Source organism: Cyprinodon variegatus, unplaced genomic scaffold (assembly GCF_000732505.1).
Source record: "Cyprinodon variegatus isolate N-32 unplaced genomic scaffold, C_variegatus-1.0 Scaffold277, whole genome shotgun sequence".
Taxonomy (NCBI): Eukaryota; Metazoa; Chordata; class Actinopteri; order Cyprinodontiformes; family Cyprinodontidae; genus Cyprinodon; species Cyprinodon variegatus.
In genome coordinates this window covers 307,617-323,378 of record NW_015150730.1, presented here as the reverse complement: position 1 = coordinate 323,378, position 15,762 = coordinate 307,617, and positions in this window count along the sequence as shown.

Sequence of the window (15,762 nt, the reverse complement as noted above, 5' to 3'; positions counted from 1 at the left end):
ACTAAATTGTCTAAGAATAAAACGTATAGTTGCAACTCACATTAAACTTTTAGATTTAGATTTTTAATCAAGTCCCTTAATTTTATTAATATGTAGGCCACGGTATGTTTATTTTTTGGGGTGAAAAGTTTAGTTCTTATAATCGTTTTCATGAGAAAAGGCAAATTTTCTGTCACCAGAGAAAATCATCTGTCAATCATCATGTCTCAGATGAAAATAGAAGGAAGTTGGGATTTTAACCACAATTAATTTACAATTTTTCCAGTAAAGTCTGTATTTTTACTTTAAACTTGTGCAACTAAGAATAAAAAAAAGATCCTTTGAAAAGAAGATTCTTTAGTCTACATGCAGATGGAGATAACACAAGCAGTGACTTTAGCAGCTAAATGGTTTAAATGTAACCTAATAACTTTAAACCCAATAAAGATTAAGGTAGTTTAAATAAATGTTAGTCCAATTACTTTGTGCTTTGCAGCTCTAGTGTATTACACCCATGGGTTTCCTGGCTTTTAATACTCAATACAGTTATCATCATAACAGCCAAGTTTAAGAAAAATTCAGAAATCCTTGCTTTTAGGTCAAAAAAGTTTGGTCTAGTTTCTTTAAGACTAATGAGGTGATATATAAATAAGTAAAAATAAGTTTTTGATGTTTGTCCCAAAATAAATCCAACCAAAGCAGTTTGGGAGAGCTATTAAAGAGTTGCTTGAGGGTTAAATGACAGCCCTATATTCCTTTTGATGCGCCTGTTCACTACCCTAGACACAGGTTTTGCATATTTGCATTTATCAGTGAGCATATTTATGCCCAAAGTCTTAAGACAGCTCCAACACACAGGACAAGATTTCAATGAAAATGTCTAAAAACAAATAACTGTATAACTGAAAAAAAGATATAAAAAAAAAATAGCCCATGATTTGAGACCTAGTATGGAAAATCTTTTCATAGTTATTTGTTTTCCACGAATTCTGAGATTATTAAATATAAGACCTCAGGCCCTGCAGAAATCATGCAAGTGAAGTTTTAGGTTATTGTATGCAGTCCTCTGGTTGGTCTAAGTAAATTATTACACACTGAAATATTTTTTTAAGAATACAATTAAAGTAGCTGAGGGTCTGCATTTTAATTTGGAATGAAGGTAAAAAAAAATAATAGTACCACGTTTTATTTATCAGAAACATTGCTGGGATAGTGTCTCCCACCCCATATATGAAGTCATTGGAGAGCACTTCAGTAAAAGACTTTTGCATCCTGTAGTGCTTCTGCCGCTTTTTCCTCCCAGCTGCTGTTGAACTGTTCAATGCCCACACCAGTTCCAGTAAGTGCTCGCAAACATGTTACTAGTTTCAGAGGTTCCAGATTTGATCAAGCAATATTTGCAATTTTTTCTAACCCACTCAATGTGTCTGATGGCTGTTAATGAGCACAGAGGTTAATTACTACAGATTTGCTAATGATTTTTGCACTCTATTTTACCTATTCTGGAAGTGTTGTGTCCTACAGTGACATTTTTTACACAGTTTTTCTATATTCATTCTTGTTGCAGTTTTTCCATCTTTGCTTTTTCTTTCTTGAATATTCCCCCTTTTTGTATACATGCATTATTATATGCATTATTATAAGCATTTTTTGTTTATAACTCCAGAGTATTGTTTTTTTTATGACTGTTTTTTCTTTCTACATTAAATCTTAACCTTAATAAGATCCTTTTGATACTATTTGCTCTTGCTTGTAAGCTTTCTACTGTGTGTTCGACTCCATTCTAGTCAAGTCTATTCTGTTCTGTTTTCATATGATTTATTTTCTCATGCATCAGTACTGCAGATGAACTAGACACAACTTCATCGGAAGATAAATACAGAATTTCCTTTGCATTAGATCTGCTTCTGAAAATAAAAGAGTCTGAATGCTGGATGCATTGTGTGTTCAGGCTACAGACTGTAATCTGCCCATGACTGTATTTGATGAAGGACACCTATCAAATATGTCTTTCAAAACATTAGTCAGTGACATATAAATTCAGTTGTTTGAGTCAATCCTAATATTCAGCTGTGGAATATAATATAATATATTAATGATTCATAATTGAATAATATATTTGAACTTTATTGATCTCACATTGGACAAATTTACCTCTGCATTTAACCCGTCCCCTTGGGGATCAGTGGACTGCCATCGCCGGCTGGCCAGGGAGCGGTGTGGGGTTAAGGGTCTTGCTCAGGGACCCAGAGTGGCAGTCTGTAGGAGTGGACTAGAACTAAGAACCTCAGGATTCCAAGCTTTATTCCCTAACCAGTAGGCCACCTCTCCCCTAACATCTTCATTTTTGTTTTATTAACTTATCTTATGGTGGTCTCTGATTTATTTCATTGTAATTATTCTTTCTTCTTTTAAATAAAATATTTAAATTGAGAAATTCTGCATGTATTTTTAAATGTTTAAATATTATCTAACCATTAATGTTACCTTTTGTAATAGAAATAATCTCATCCTTAACACAGTTCATCATAATATGATAGATTCAATGTCACTGTCTACTAATATTTCTTATCTTGATGACAGCGCTAATTTTAATGCTGCTCTTATCATTATTATTATTATTAATCTGTAAAATTGGTAAAGCTACTTTTATGTTTCAGAATATTTATAAAATGATTAATGCTACATGATCTACTCAAAGTTTTTGATAAGACTTGCCTCACTTCATAATTTTTAATAAAACTGTGGTAGTATTGTTAACTATAATAAATTTGCAAACAGGCTTTTTTTTTTCAAACGTTTCATGTTGAAGCATTACTGGTTTATCGTGTAAAAAAAAAAAAAACTACATAAAAGGGAGGAATCTAAATTTAAAAGTCATAATCAGTTCATCTTTATCCACTGACTAAACTAGTTTAAGCACAAATTAAAACTCAATTTTCCTAATAATAACAGCTTCAGCAAATTTACAATTGTGTTACAGACACCAAAAGCATCAGTGCTTTTTTTTGTAGATGAGCTGCAGTAAAGGGAGTCTGGTCTGCAGCAAGCTGAATGCACTCCATAAAACAGCCACTGTGTGGGAGAAATTTAGGCCAGCGCTGTCAGTCTGTTTACCCCTTTTTAAAATCTGCAATAGGACGGATGTGGAAAAAAGAAGGGAAAAGATGAAGGGGAAAAGGCTGTAAAATTCTGTTTCACCTTATAGAAACAGGAGAAGAAAATTAGCCCTGTTCCTTTCTTCTCCATGCTGCAGACGTACTGCCATCAATAAAGCCAGTTCCTTTCCCTGTCATGCTTTATTCACTCACATAAACAGTTTTAATCAAATCTGAGAAACGTCAATGATCCCCCCCCTTTCATGCCTCTGTCACCCTGCTTTCTGTTCTCTGATTTTCCTATACATGCTTGCTGATTTTTCCCTCGTCTGTTTATCTTTTAATCTTTTCTCTTTTGTTTCATATTTTCCATGCACACTTTTCTTTTCTTTTGGCAAAATAAATAAAAGTGAAGTTGCCTCCAACCATTTCCAGAAAGAGAAAAAAATAATAATCAGGGAATTTGTAATTCTTTTGCTTTTTTTTTATCTCGGAAAATAAAAGAAAACCAAGTAAGAAGATACTAGTGTACTGAAGATATTACAAGGAAAATGAGGGGCCTATTTCACAGACATGGATTAAACTAATCCTGGTCTAATACACTGAAAAAGCGAACTTTGGTGTTCTGTCTGCCTCTGAAACCATTCCTCACTTTCAATGAATCTAAAATTTCTTTACTCAGCTCTGTACAAAAAACTGGAGGCTGCTAAGGAGTACCTTTTTTATTATCGACAATGGGGAGACATGTTATTTATGACATTTTCTGAACATTAATACTAAACATACACTGTGGCTTTTTCATAAAAGTCATAGTCATAAACCAATCTCCGTATATGTTCATCCGGCTTTTCACAGCTATATGTTCCTTAATGTATTAAACTATTCTCTTTTATCGATTTAGGATGATATCATACTATGTACATCTTAAAAATAAATCTTATTTACATTAAAGCCTTGCTCCAGCAGAAGTTCTGGTTTAAAACAGAGCAGAAATTGTTGAATATCTTCAATGCATAATCTTACTTTAATTCAAATTATTTACCTAATTACATGGGAGTGAGAGTGGGAGGGGTGTTCATATGAAAGCAGCAAGTAGTCGTCAAGTTGTCATCTTAGCGTGAAGCTTTTTCACACTGAAAAGGCTTCCAGGCACAATCTTGAATGTTACAATTGTGGTTAATTATTTATTACAACATGATCTCAAATGCGTTCTCCTCCCTGAGTGTGGCAGACTGTGTGAGGAAAATGCTGCCATTTTATCTGTCTGGTTTGTGTGTGCGTGAAATATTTAGGTGTACAAGCCCTTTATGACACTGCAAGACCTCGTCAGGAGCTAGCGCAGTCAGTATAACAGCATAAACATGACCAGTGCTTATTACTGTGTAGGATATAAATAATATTAGCATTGCTTTCATTAGCTTGAGCTAAACCAGTGAGTCTGAGCTCATTTGTCCTTGACTCAAGTGTTGCTTTTGTGCAGTATGGGTCTTTTTCTTTGATGTGAGAACATTGCCCCCTGCTGATTCCCTTTTGCACAGAATCTAATGAACCACATAGAATGACAGAGCACATCTAGGCTGGGTTCACTTTAATTCTGCAGAACAAGATCACTGTAAACTTTAACAAGCTTTCTGGTGTTCTTTCCCCTCATGTCACAATTCTGTTGCCAATCTCTGTCAGTTAAAGTAAGGAAAGGGTTCCTGGATTTATATAAAATAACCCAGACACTTGCAGACCTAAATTTAGAAAGCTTCCTGTACATTCCCATCAACACTTTTTTCTTATTAATGTAATATCTCACAATGAAATTCGGTTAGAGAGTACAATGCACCTTGTGATGGATGGATGGATGGATGGATGGATGGATGGATGGATGGATGGATGGATGGATGGATGGATGGATGGATGGATGGATGAATGCATGGATGGATGTTATAAATTCAATAAACCAAAATTGCAATTTTTATCATTTAGTTACAGTTTTCATGCAATCATCTGTAGGGCAAACAGTTATTAAGGTAGTGTTTTCTAACACATCAGTATTAGTCCTTAAAAGTACACTCAAAGAAGTCTCCTTAATAAAAAAATAATAATAATAATTTATAATTAATATATCCATCAGGTTCATATTGATTAGTGTAAGCACTTTGTTAATTTATCTAGGTACCGCAAAGTATTCCCATCCCTTCAATGTTTTCACCGGGTTTCATGCTATATTGAACCTTTGCATATACTTGGTAATTTACATGATATAACAAAGCAAAACAATAAATAACTGTGAAGTACAAACTAAAAGAAATCTTTTTTTTGTAACAAATAAATGGTCAAATTAATTTCCAAATATTGATTATCTTTTATAGGAATTACAGTTTCAATCAGCTTTGGGCATCTAGGAATTCAATTATTTGTCTTTGCAAAAGAATGATGGATAAAGTACATCTGTGAGGTTTATTTGTCAAACACAGTCATTTTCAAACAGATTTAGGCACTGACCTTGAAGCAGCCATTTTAACCTATGGAAATACTCTGTTCTAATCAATTGGATGGCTGATGTAGCTGCATATTAAGGGATGTTGCCTATTTAGTAGGTGACTCTGCTCAGGTCTCAAGTCTTTCACCACTAAGAGCAGGCATTCTTACAGAATTGCCCTGACTTTAGCTTTCTATTAACTCGACCATTTCCCGATAAGTGCTGCAGATTTTTTTTTTTTAGCAGTGTGAGTTACTTGATAGTTTCCCTCCCCACACAGTCTAAACCAAAATAAGTTCAATTTTAGTTTAATCTGAGCTGGGAATCCTCCTTCAACCAATAGTTGCCTTGTCAACACGTCTTGTTACCATTGTTTTTTCCAGACACTTTCTTAATTGTTGCCTGTGGGTAGAGTGTTTGTACAACCAGTTGTTGAGTAAACCAGACAATTCAGTGGCTTGGATGTGCTAGAGATCAACCCATTCCTTTTATGTCTCTCTTATTCAAATAAAGTTAACAGGTTTTACTGTGAACTGAGATAAATTGCATTTTTTTTTCTTTCAGCATCATTAAGAAGCATGGTTTATGTATGTGTCACACGTGTTCCAGTTCTGTATGTCATGCAGATTCTTTCTCATCTATCAGTCAGAGGGCTTCAAAGGAAGATTGTGTTATGTATTTGTGGCTGATTTAACAACATATTAGCAGGAAGATTTTAAACAAATGTTACAAAACCGCCTGGTGAGAGAAATTGGTATTCCATCAGCAGCCCTGCTTCCAACTGATGGTAATCTGTATTCACATGGTCTGCCATGTCAGATGAAAGCCTTCAATTAACAGTCAGTTCTTTTCAGTATCTTCCATCATGCCACCGGTATTTACATTTTCTTTCAGCTCCCAAGGCTGCTTCCTGCCCACGGCTGCAGGAATCGGTCCTGGTGAGAGTGTGTGTAACCCCGCTGTGAACAAAGTGCTGAAAACAAATGTTTGGCAGAAATCAGAAAATGAGGGCTTTCTAATGCGGCCTACCTCGTGGCTGTGGATGTGTAGAACCCGAGGTTGAAGTATTATCCTTTCAGTCTTAACCTCGGATGAAAAACCGACTCCAGTGAGGAGATGAAACACCTCTGATGCTTTGATTTGCAGCCTCATACTGGCATGGCTCCACACAGGTCCCCAGCGTGATGCTTGTACTCACCCCAGGTGCTCTAGGCAGACCCATTGATTTAATTTTACCTTTCTACCTATGTGACACTATAAGGCTTGTATCAAATAAACAGGATACAGCCCTGTGACTCCCACCCACTTTGGTGTTTTTAAAGTGTACATTTATCCAAGACAAGAGTCTTCAAATCTATAAATAGTGTAAGAATTAACAATCAATGATAACTCAAAATAAATTAAAAAAAAATCTTTGTAAACTTGTCTCTCTTAAAAACAGGAATTGGGTTTCCTATATGGATACTGGAATGTAAACTTGATCCTATAGATTTTTTTATGTATTTATAAAATTGGTTGTTTTCAATTTTTTTTTTTTTTTTATTTATTTATTTTTTTGGGGAATATTAGGAATTTGATGTCCTAAGAATCAACTCACCTACAAGTGATGTTTTTATTTTCTTTGTATCCTATGGAAACCTTTGTTGATAGCAAACCATTACCTGCCCTCAGCATAAACTGTTGGCTTCAACTAAAGCATGTTTTCCTTTCCTTGTCTGGGCCAGATGGAGGAGAGAGTTTGGCTGCAGCTGCAGTCTGATCAATCGCAAATGTAGCGTTGGCTGGAAGTCATTTTGTTTTTAGGTGAAACATTATGCTGTTATGTGGAGGATGACTTCAACCAAACTGAGGGGCAGGACAGACATGACACAGTGACAGTAACATTTCAATAAGGAATTTAAATCTCACCAGTTTTTTGTTTGAAAAAAAAAGACTCCTATGACCACCACATGTCTCCAATAGCTCTCCAGAGAGCAGCTTCCTGCAGCTTTCCTGTGTATATAAAAGTTGTAATGCTGGTCAGAACTGGAGCAGAAATTTAAACACAGACAGATTTTAAATGTTTTGAATTTGAGCTTTTGTTACATTTTTTGTTCATATGCAGATAAAATGAACTCATGACTTTTAAATCATTCTGTACAGTGCAGATTTGTAGGTCCCCAAGTTATTTTCCTCAAACAATATATGTCCTGATTTCACTGCTCCTTTTCACTTTATGAACTCAAGTCCTTCTTTGGTGCACAGCCTGTTATACATTTTTGCACCACTTTGGTATTCCATTTTTTTTATCTGTTTCAGTTGCACTTCTTTTTTTCTTTCTTTTTTAAACATTTCAATCACAGAGATTAGTTTAAATATTGTGACATGAGGCTGAGCACAAAAAATTTAAAAAAAGTTGCAAAAATGATTAGAAATGACCATTATATACAGGGACAAGGCATCGGTTTGGCAAAAAAAGATCACAATGCCATCTTTGTATTTCTTCGCATGCTTTCATGCCGTTGTTGTGAACTGACAACTATTGCCTTAAGGAATTATGTAGTGAGGATAATAAGGCGTCAGCAGTGGGTCTCATCTTTTGCAACTAAATAATCAAACCCATACTGTGATTGTGAGGAGCATTTCAGGTCCCTTTGTGTGTCTGTAAATTCATCTAGTGAAGAGTTTTCATTCTGTGTCATTAATGTTAGCTCTGAACTGTGGTGTTCAGGGGGGTTACAGGCACAAAAGAAAATATTTCAAAGCCAAGAACAGGCCAGTGGGGGACTGTTTTCAATGAAAAAGCTAAAAGCCAGTTTGCACCAACACCGGCTGTATTCAGCCCATGTGTCCCACTGGTTCAGCCAAAACGCCCTCCAGGTCAAATAGATTTATGGAAGATTTCAAGCTGAACATGGAGAAAGTATTAAAAAAAAAACACTAATTGCCATTTTATGGAATTTGCTGAATACATTAAAAGTATTATGCAAATGTTAAAAGTACTGACACAATGTGAAGACAGAAATCTGTTGGCTAGTGTGCCGGTACAGAAAAAAAATACAATAAACTTTGGCCGGAGACTGTAGATTTTAGTTTAACAGTGGAGGTAAACAGACATTCATCATTCTGTCAATTTCTGAGGAAGTGGGCCAAACCCAGGTTGGTTTCAGTTTTTGACAGCAGTGATTAGCAAAACATCAGCCTTCTGTTTATAATAAATTGGAGCAAAGATAATACATAAAATGAGACCTGAGAATATATGTGTGTTTAATCGAAACCATCTGACCATTCTGATGCTAGACACATTTAAAAACAAAGAAGTAAAGAAGAATCAAGCTCAGGAAACACCAAAAAAAAAAAAGGTACCGGTAGCTAAAAAAAGATTTGGATGAGAACATCTCCCAAAAAGTGGTTTAAAATACATCTACTCAGCAATAAAAAGGGATATGGAAAATTATCTTAGTGCCTCTTGATTTCTAAAGTGAGATAAAATAGAATAATGGTTTATGAGGCAAGGAGATGGACAGAGGAGGATCCAAGTGAGCAGAGAAATATCCACTCAGTAGGATAAAATGGGGAGCATTATGGGGATCCCAATTGCAGTGTTGTTTTCGTTAAACAATGACAAAATAATTTTTTTGATGCTTCTTTTTTTCATGACGATAACGAAAACTGACCATTGATGTTTATGGCAAAAAAATTACTAGCCATAGGTTTGAGTTTTAGTCAACGAGACGAGACTAAATAAATTAGTGGTGCTTCGGTCGGAATTTAAAATGCATCATTGTACTATAATCAGCTAATCAGTATAAGACATGCTGCAGGGCCTTGTTTGATCCTGCCACCCACCTGCCGCACAGCATTGCACATGCTCCAGGAGCACAGATAGATCATAGCAGCAGCGGCAGGGTCTGAGAAAATAATCTGGAATGGTCCGGTACTGCGTGCTCAATGCTGACAAATTCTGCTCTGATCTTCCATCTGTGCTTGTGCAGAAATGTGCATGGAGCTCCGAGTCTGCGCTTCACGATCCACACTGATGGTTCACTCTGAGCAGTATGGCTTTTCCTGCCCTCGCTACTTAATAAACTATATGTGGCTGATCATCCTCTGCCAAGCATAAAAAATCCATTTACTATCAATATTTTATTTCTTCCAGCTCACAAGAGTTTATACATCACTGGTATTTGTGAGACTGGTTTTTGTGACAACAAACAAATATATGCTTCCTGTAGATGCAGGCAGCTTATATGTATAAATATATATATATATATATATATATATATATAGATGCAGCCAGCTTAGATGCAGCCAGCTTATATCAAGATGTATCATTCAAAGAAAAAAACAAAGAATCTCTTAACAAGTGCAAGGGAAAGTGAATTTAAAAAGTAAGTAGTTCTCTCAAAAAGTAACTGGGTTGCTAACTCAGTTACTGCTCATTCAAATCAACTAGTTACTAGGCAAGGTCCCTATGCAGTTAATATTTATTATCTAAAATCTGGATAGACTTGGATGACTTTATAGATGTGATTAGTTTTTAATATTTATTAAAAAAAATAGTAAAGCAATCTAGATGTTGTAGTACTTGATTTGCATGCACATTAACAGGCTTCAATGGGCTATAAGATGGAAATAACACTGAAAAATAATGCTTTCCAAATAGTTAGACAAAAATGAAATACAATTTTCTGATAAAATTTAAAAGGAATCCTGGTTCCAGAAGAAACACACAAGAAAACAGAGAGCCTATCCTCAGTATACTGGTGTAAGGACATAAAAGTAGGCCATATGTTATTCAAATGAATTCAAAAGAGCTGTGAATAAGTAAATAAAAGTACTGATAAACCGAGGCAGCCGTTTGTCGGTCAGTGTTGTTGGTGTTGTTATAATGCAAGGTGCTGAATTAGATTAGAGCTGGTTGTAACCGACTTAGATGAAGTCATGGTTCCTGGACATATTGAGCAAATCACAGAAAGATTTTGTCTTTGCCTTCAGTGAGGACTCCCTCATTAAGAACGCTGTCATTGAGGCCCCGTCCACACGAAGTCAAAACGAACACGAAACGCTAATATTTTCCAAAACGTTTGTCGTAAAGACGGAGACGTAAAATAAATGTGATCGTCCACACGAATGCATGAAAACACTGCAAAATGTATACAAGGCCTGTAAGTGGCGCTGTGGTGCCAAAGCAAAAATAGGCGACGAAATGTTGGGCATGGCACTAATATTTATACATGGTTGCCGTGCGGGTCCATTTTCGTGGTTAAGTCAAATTCAGGTGCTGAACTATGTCGTCGATATTGCTCTGTTCTTCCTGGAGATATTCCAGAAGAAGAAGATTCTGTTGTAAGCCCGACAGCAGGGTGAGTAGCATTAGCAGCAACCATTCAACACAGTACGGCGCCATTGTTGTTGTGATACTGTGTCGCGCATGCGTGTTTAGAGGCGACGCTATGACGCATGCGTGTAAAAAAAAAAAAAATGCGGTTAGAGCTTAAAGATGGAAACGCTAAAACGGCGTTTCAAAATCTTCCCACTCTGAAGGCTGAATAAAAAAACGATCGTTTACAGACCCCCGAATCACCGGCTTTGTGTGGATGAGAGGCTGGTTTGGTGAAAAATTTGTGCGTTTAGGCCAGGGTTCGTCTTCGTGTGGACGGGGCCTAAATCTAACACAGCTATCTGTCCACCCTCCAACTTTCCTACTCTGCTCCAGAAAACATCTCACAAACCAGTTCTCGTTTCACCTCACTTCCATACATAGATTCACCTCCCATGGAAATATAATTTCTACTGTCCCTGTTACTATCATAAATTATACTTACAAATCCCTCCTGGTAAAGAACCAAATCATCATCTCTTTTTTCCCATGAAGTTATGAACGGAACCCTGATGAACCTGGAACACAAAGTAGAACCTTTTTTTTTCATTTTAGAACATTTTCTTTATTCACTTAAAACAATTATATGGTATCGATGCCAGCAAAAGTGTCAACCCAGTTTCATAATGCCATGTATTGTGTTGCAATGATGTAGGTAAATAACAGATGGGGCAACCTTAAACATATCAGGTTTAAATGAAAGTTTTGTGAGGACACTGAACTAATTAACCTTTTGACCTTACAATCTTATCAGGAAAACTTTCACACATGATTGAGATAACAGTTTAAATCTGTAACTCTGCCCTCTGTCAATGATCATGCGAGATAGTGAGCTCTTTTACATACTGTTGTGTCATGACTGCAAACGGTCTCTCCTCTTCAACTCCAATGACTTCTGTGCTTTCCACTGCATTTCACTAACCTAAAATTTACTATAAATACAGAGCAGGGGCAAAAAAAATGTCCCCCCACTAAGAACACACATAGGGAAATAGGTACTGCACTTATCAAATGTTTTTATGTTGGTCACTTTGACATAAAACCCATGCCACACATTGGTATCCCAAGTAAATCACAATCATCACAAAATCAAAAAGAATATGTCCTTACATTATGGGTAATGAATTGAAAAAGCATATAAAAAGTCCTAAACACAGAAAGAAAATAAGCTAAAACTCAAGACTAGTACCAGAAATACAGCTAAAGTCTGTTAGTATTCAGAAAGAAATCAGTCTCCCACCAGTGACTGCTGATATGCTTTTCTCGTAAGGTAAAAAAGCATCATAACCTTGAAGCAGGAAGCTGTTTAGTTCATCAAACACCAGCCCTTGTCAGCTGTGCCTTCCAAAATTCCTGACCGAAAAAATCGAAAGAATAATCATGGAAGTCATTTTAGACTCAAAAACCACTCAAAAAGCTTCAAAAGACATGAAATTACCCTGTAGGGCTTTTTTCTGTGAGAGCAATAAATAATACACACCACTGAAATTGTCCCTTTGCATATAACAAGACTGCACTTCTGAAAAAGAAAAACATATTGAGGTTGATTTAGATATCGCAGAACACTTGGAAAGGTCAGTAAAATAAAGAGAAACTATAGTCTAGTCACTAGACTGAAATTGGACACTTTGAATGTCAAAACACATAATTTTCGGAGGAAGGGGTGCACATCGACCTTAAGATAGGACACCATCAAATAGGCTTTGGTCCTGTAGTGTTATGGTGTTATGGTATGTGGCTAACATACCATATCATAAACCTAATCTAAATTTCATTGATAATCTATGGAGCAAAAATAAACAGTACATTGCACAGAATCTTTAAAGTTTAAAAACTGAAAATGTGAGCAATGCCTGAGCAATGCATACCTGTGCCCTTGCACTTTTAACCCATAGCTTAGTTTGGGGACATTTGTATGTGTGTGAGCTAGGGTGCTATTGACATCTGACCTGCATTTCTTCTCAACGGAACATTTAAAAAATATTATTTTAGGAACAACACAAATATGTTCAATACCGATTTTTCTCTACTGTAGAAGACAATTGAAGAAGTAGAAAATAATTTGAGAGCTGATTTAAAAATTCACAACTGAATACATTACATAAAATCCTCACACAATGTGAATACTAATGGAAATGAAGTGCTGAATAACAAAGAATGAGGCATAAGATCTGAATAGCTTTGGGGATGTAAAAAAAATTGAAATAAAAAGGACAATAGGTTGAGGCAAGGACAGTTACAAATGGAGAAAGGATACCATGAGCAAAGCGACAACATAAAAAAAATATATCTGAAAGGTCTTGGAATAATATTTCACAGCACAACAATATAAGGGGGTCGCAGGAACTGACTCAGACCTTCCCTCTTTTCATCTTTCTATACACCACTATAAGAATTTAAACCATTCACTTTCAGATCACGCCCTCTCTCCCTTCACAGCAACACCTGGAACTCCAGCAATGTCCTCCTCCTCCTCCTATCTTGTCTTTCTCAAATAGATTTTTCAATCCTCTTCCTCACAGCTGGACATAGTCTCTCTATTTTATCCCTAATCTCTGCATAGCAGCTGTCCAGGGGAGAAGGTAATGTTAGATGAAAGACAGAGCCCACTGGCTCTGGTTCTGAAACAGCCAGCTGACTGAATATATGAAGACTTGCTCCATCAAGATATTCTACCCATTTTTAATGTAAGAACAGGTCTGGATATGGAGACTTGGGACGGATGGAGTTTCCACTTAAGTTATGGAAAACATATCCTTGTCACCCATCCTTTACATGTAAATACTATAATACTGTGTTTTTTGTAATCAAAGTTTCTCTTATACTGGGCCATACCTACTCCATGGGAAGTTCAAGTACTCCCTCCCTTCCTTTTTTACTTTATAAATACTACGTAGGTAGGACCTGCAGATATTCTCTTATTAAACAGCTGTTATTAATCAGATGAGAGGAACTGACATCTATTATGGCGATAAATGATTTTGTCAGTTTGCGTGAATCCCATTCTATCACACAATCATAGTTTAAACTAGATTTTCTAATATGCATTTTGACAAGAATGGTCTTCTTAGGTCAGATTTGCAAGCTGCTATTCTCCCACACACACTCTTTCATTTTACCCACAAGCTACCTATGGGACTAAGATCTGGACTTTAGGACTTCCACATTGCAACAGTGAATTTGCTCTGATCTGTACTGTGACGTTCAGCAGTCCCTCGTTCAACAAAACACTGTTGAATATATGGCATCTTTTTGCAATTAACAATTAACCAAATTTCTAAAGTTCACTCTCCTCCTACTGACATCTTTCCAGATTGTATTTTTATGCAGTTTTTCTTTTTTTTTCTTTTTCTTTTTTTTTTTTTACAATATATCCTCTTAAAACCCACCCTATCGCCAGCAACCATTTTTATAGCATTTACAACTAATAAGTCAGAATGCATGAAAATTATAACAGTAAAATTTTTACCAGCGAGCATATAAGCACAATTAACACAGATATAGCAGCATGCCACAAAGTAAACATTACAAAGCAGCCACAACAACATTACTTTGAAAGCGTCCAGAAACCATTTTATAAATCCAGTTTTCAATTATATACGCCATTTGTCCATAAGGGTCCACAGATTAAAAGTAATCCAGAATATTGATAATAAAAATATTCCATCATGAGAAAATCGCCACATAACATATGTTTTTTTGACATCAGAAAAGGTAGCTTGTCACAGCCAATGCTTAGCATCTTGCCAATAAGACACAAACATGTGTCTGGATGTTTGGTATTTATGTTCTTTACATCGTCCTCTTACCTCCAAGACAAAAGTGTCCACATCTTTGTATGACTCGATTTGAGTCAGGTACAGCCAATGTAGTCTCCCAAGCGCTCCTTGCCTGTCAGCCAATGATGCACGGAGTAGAACAATATTACGCCTCAAAGAGTCCTGCTGTTATTGGTTAAGACCAAGTGGGCTGTCTGGCTTTGTAGCCAATGAAATAAGGTTTCAAACAAGGATAGACATGGCTATCCTTGTTTGAAATACTTGGTAAGAGTGAAATAAACAGCTGAGACTTGATCAGGGCACACAGCTCGAAGCAGATTACTAACAGCGTGCCGATATTTTTTAAGTTTAGATGCTGATTTTGTTTTATATCAATGCCTAAGGCCGAAAAAGATAAAACAAATACAGCTCAGAAAAGGCACTGGGTCATATAGTTGAGTAAAAGCATTTGGCACAATTAGGCACATTTGGAGAGATTTGGAGACGCTGGTAATACCAAAAGTTCAAAGCCCCACAGTTGTGGAACTGTTGTAGCAAGAGGTCTGAAATTTTCTGCATTTGTGGTTGACATGATGTAGAACAAATGTAACACACTGAGACATGCCTATTCTCAAGCATTTCATTACTACTGCCGTTCAAAAAAGACATTTTTCGAGAAAAAAACAACTTTGAGTCATCGTTTGAACTGACGCAGCTTAGGCTGTGTTTTAGTCACATTTTTTTTCATGTATATTTTCAGAAACTAGAAGGTTTAGCTTTCAAATGATGTATCACACATGTAACATGGGCTTAAGGTTACCCCCACAGCAGTTTGTCGCAGTGAGCTTGTCACAGATATTTTTGATTTACGCCCAATCGGTCTTTGTCAGACACGTGACTGACACGCCCCCTAGCGCCATTTTTGTGGTGAGCGGAAGAAAAACAAAACAGCAGAAAACAAGAGGAGAGCGCTGCCAGCAGTGAGGATTATCAGTTAAATGGAAAAGAACAAGAAAACTGAACGGATACCTTACCCTGACAAACTTTCTAAAGCTGCTAGGGAAAGATATTATAATTATTATTTCAGTGACAAGG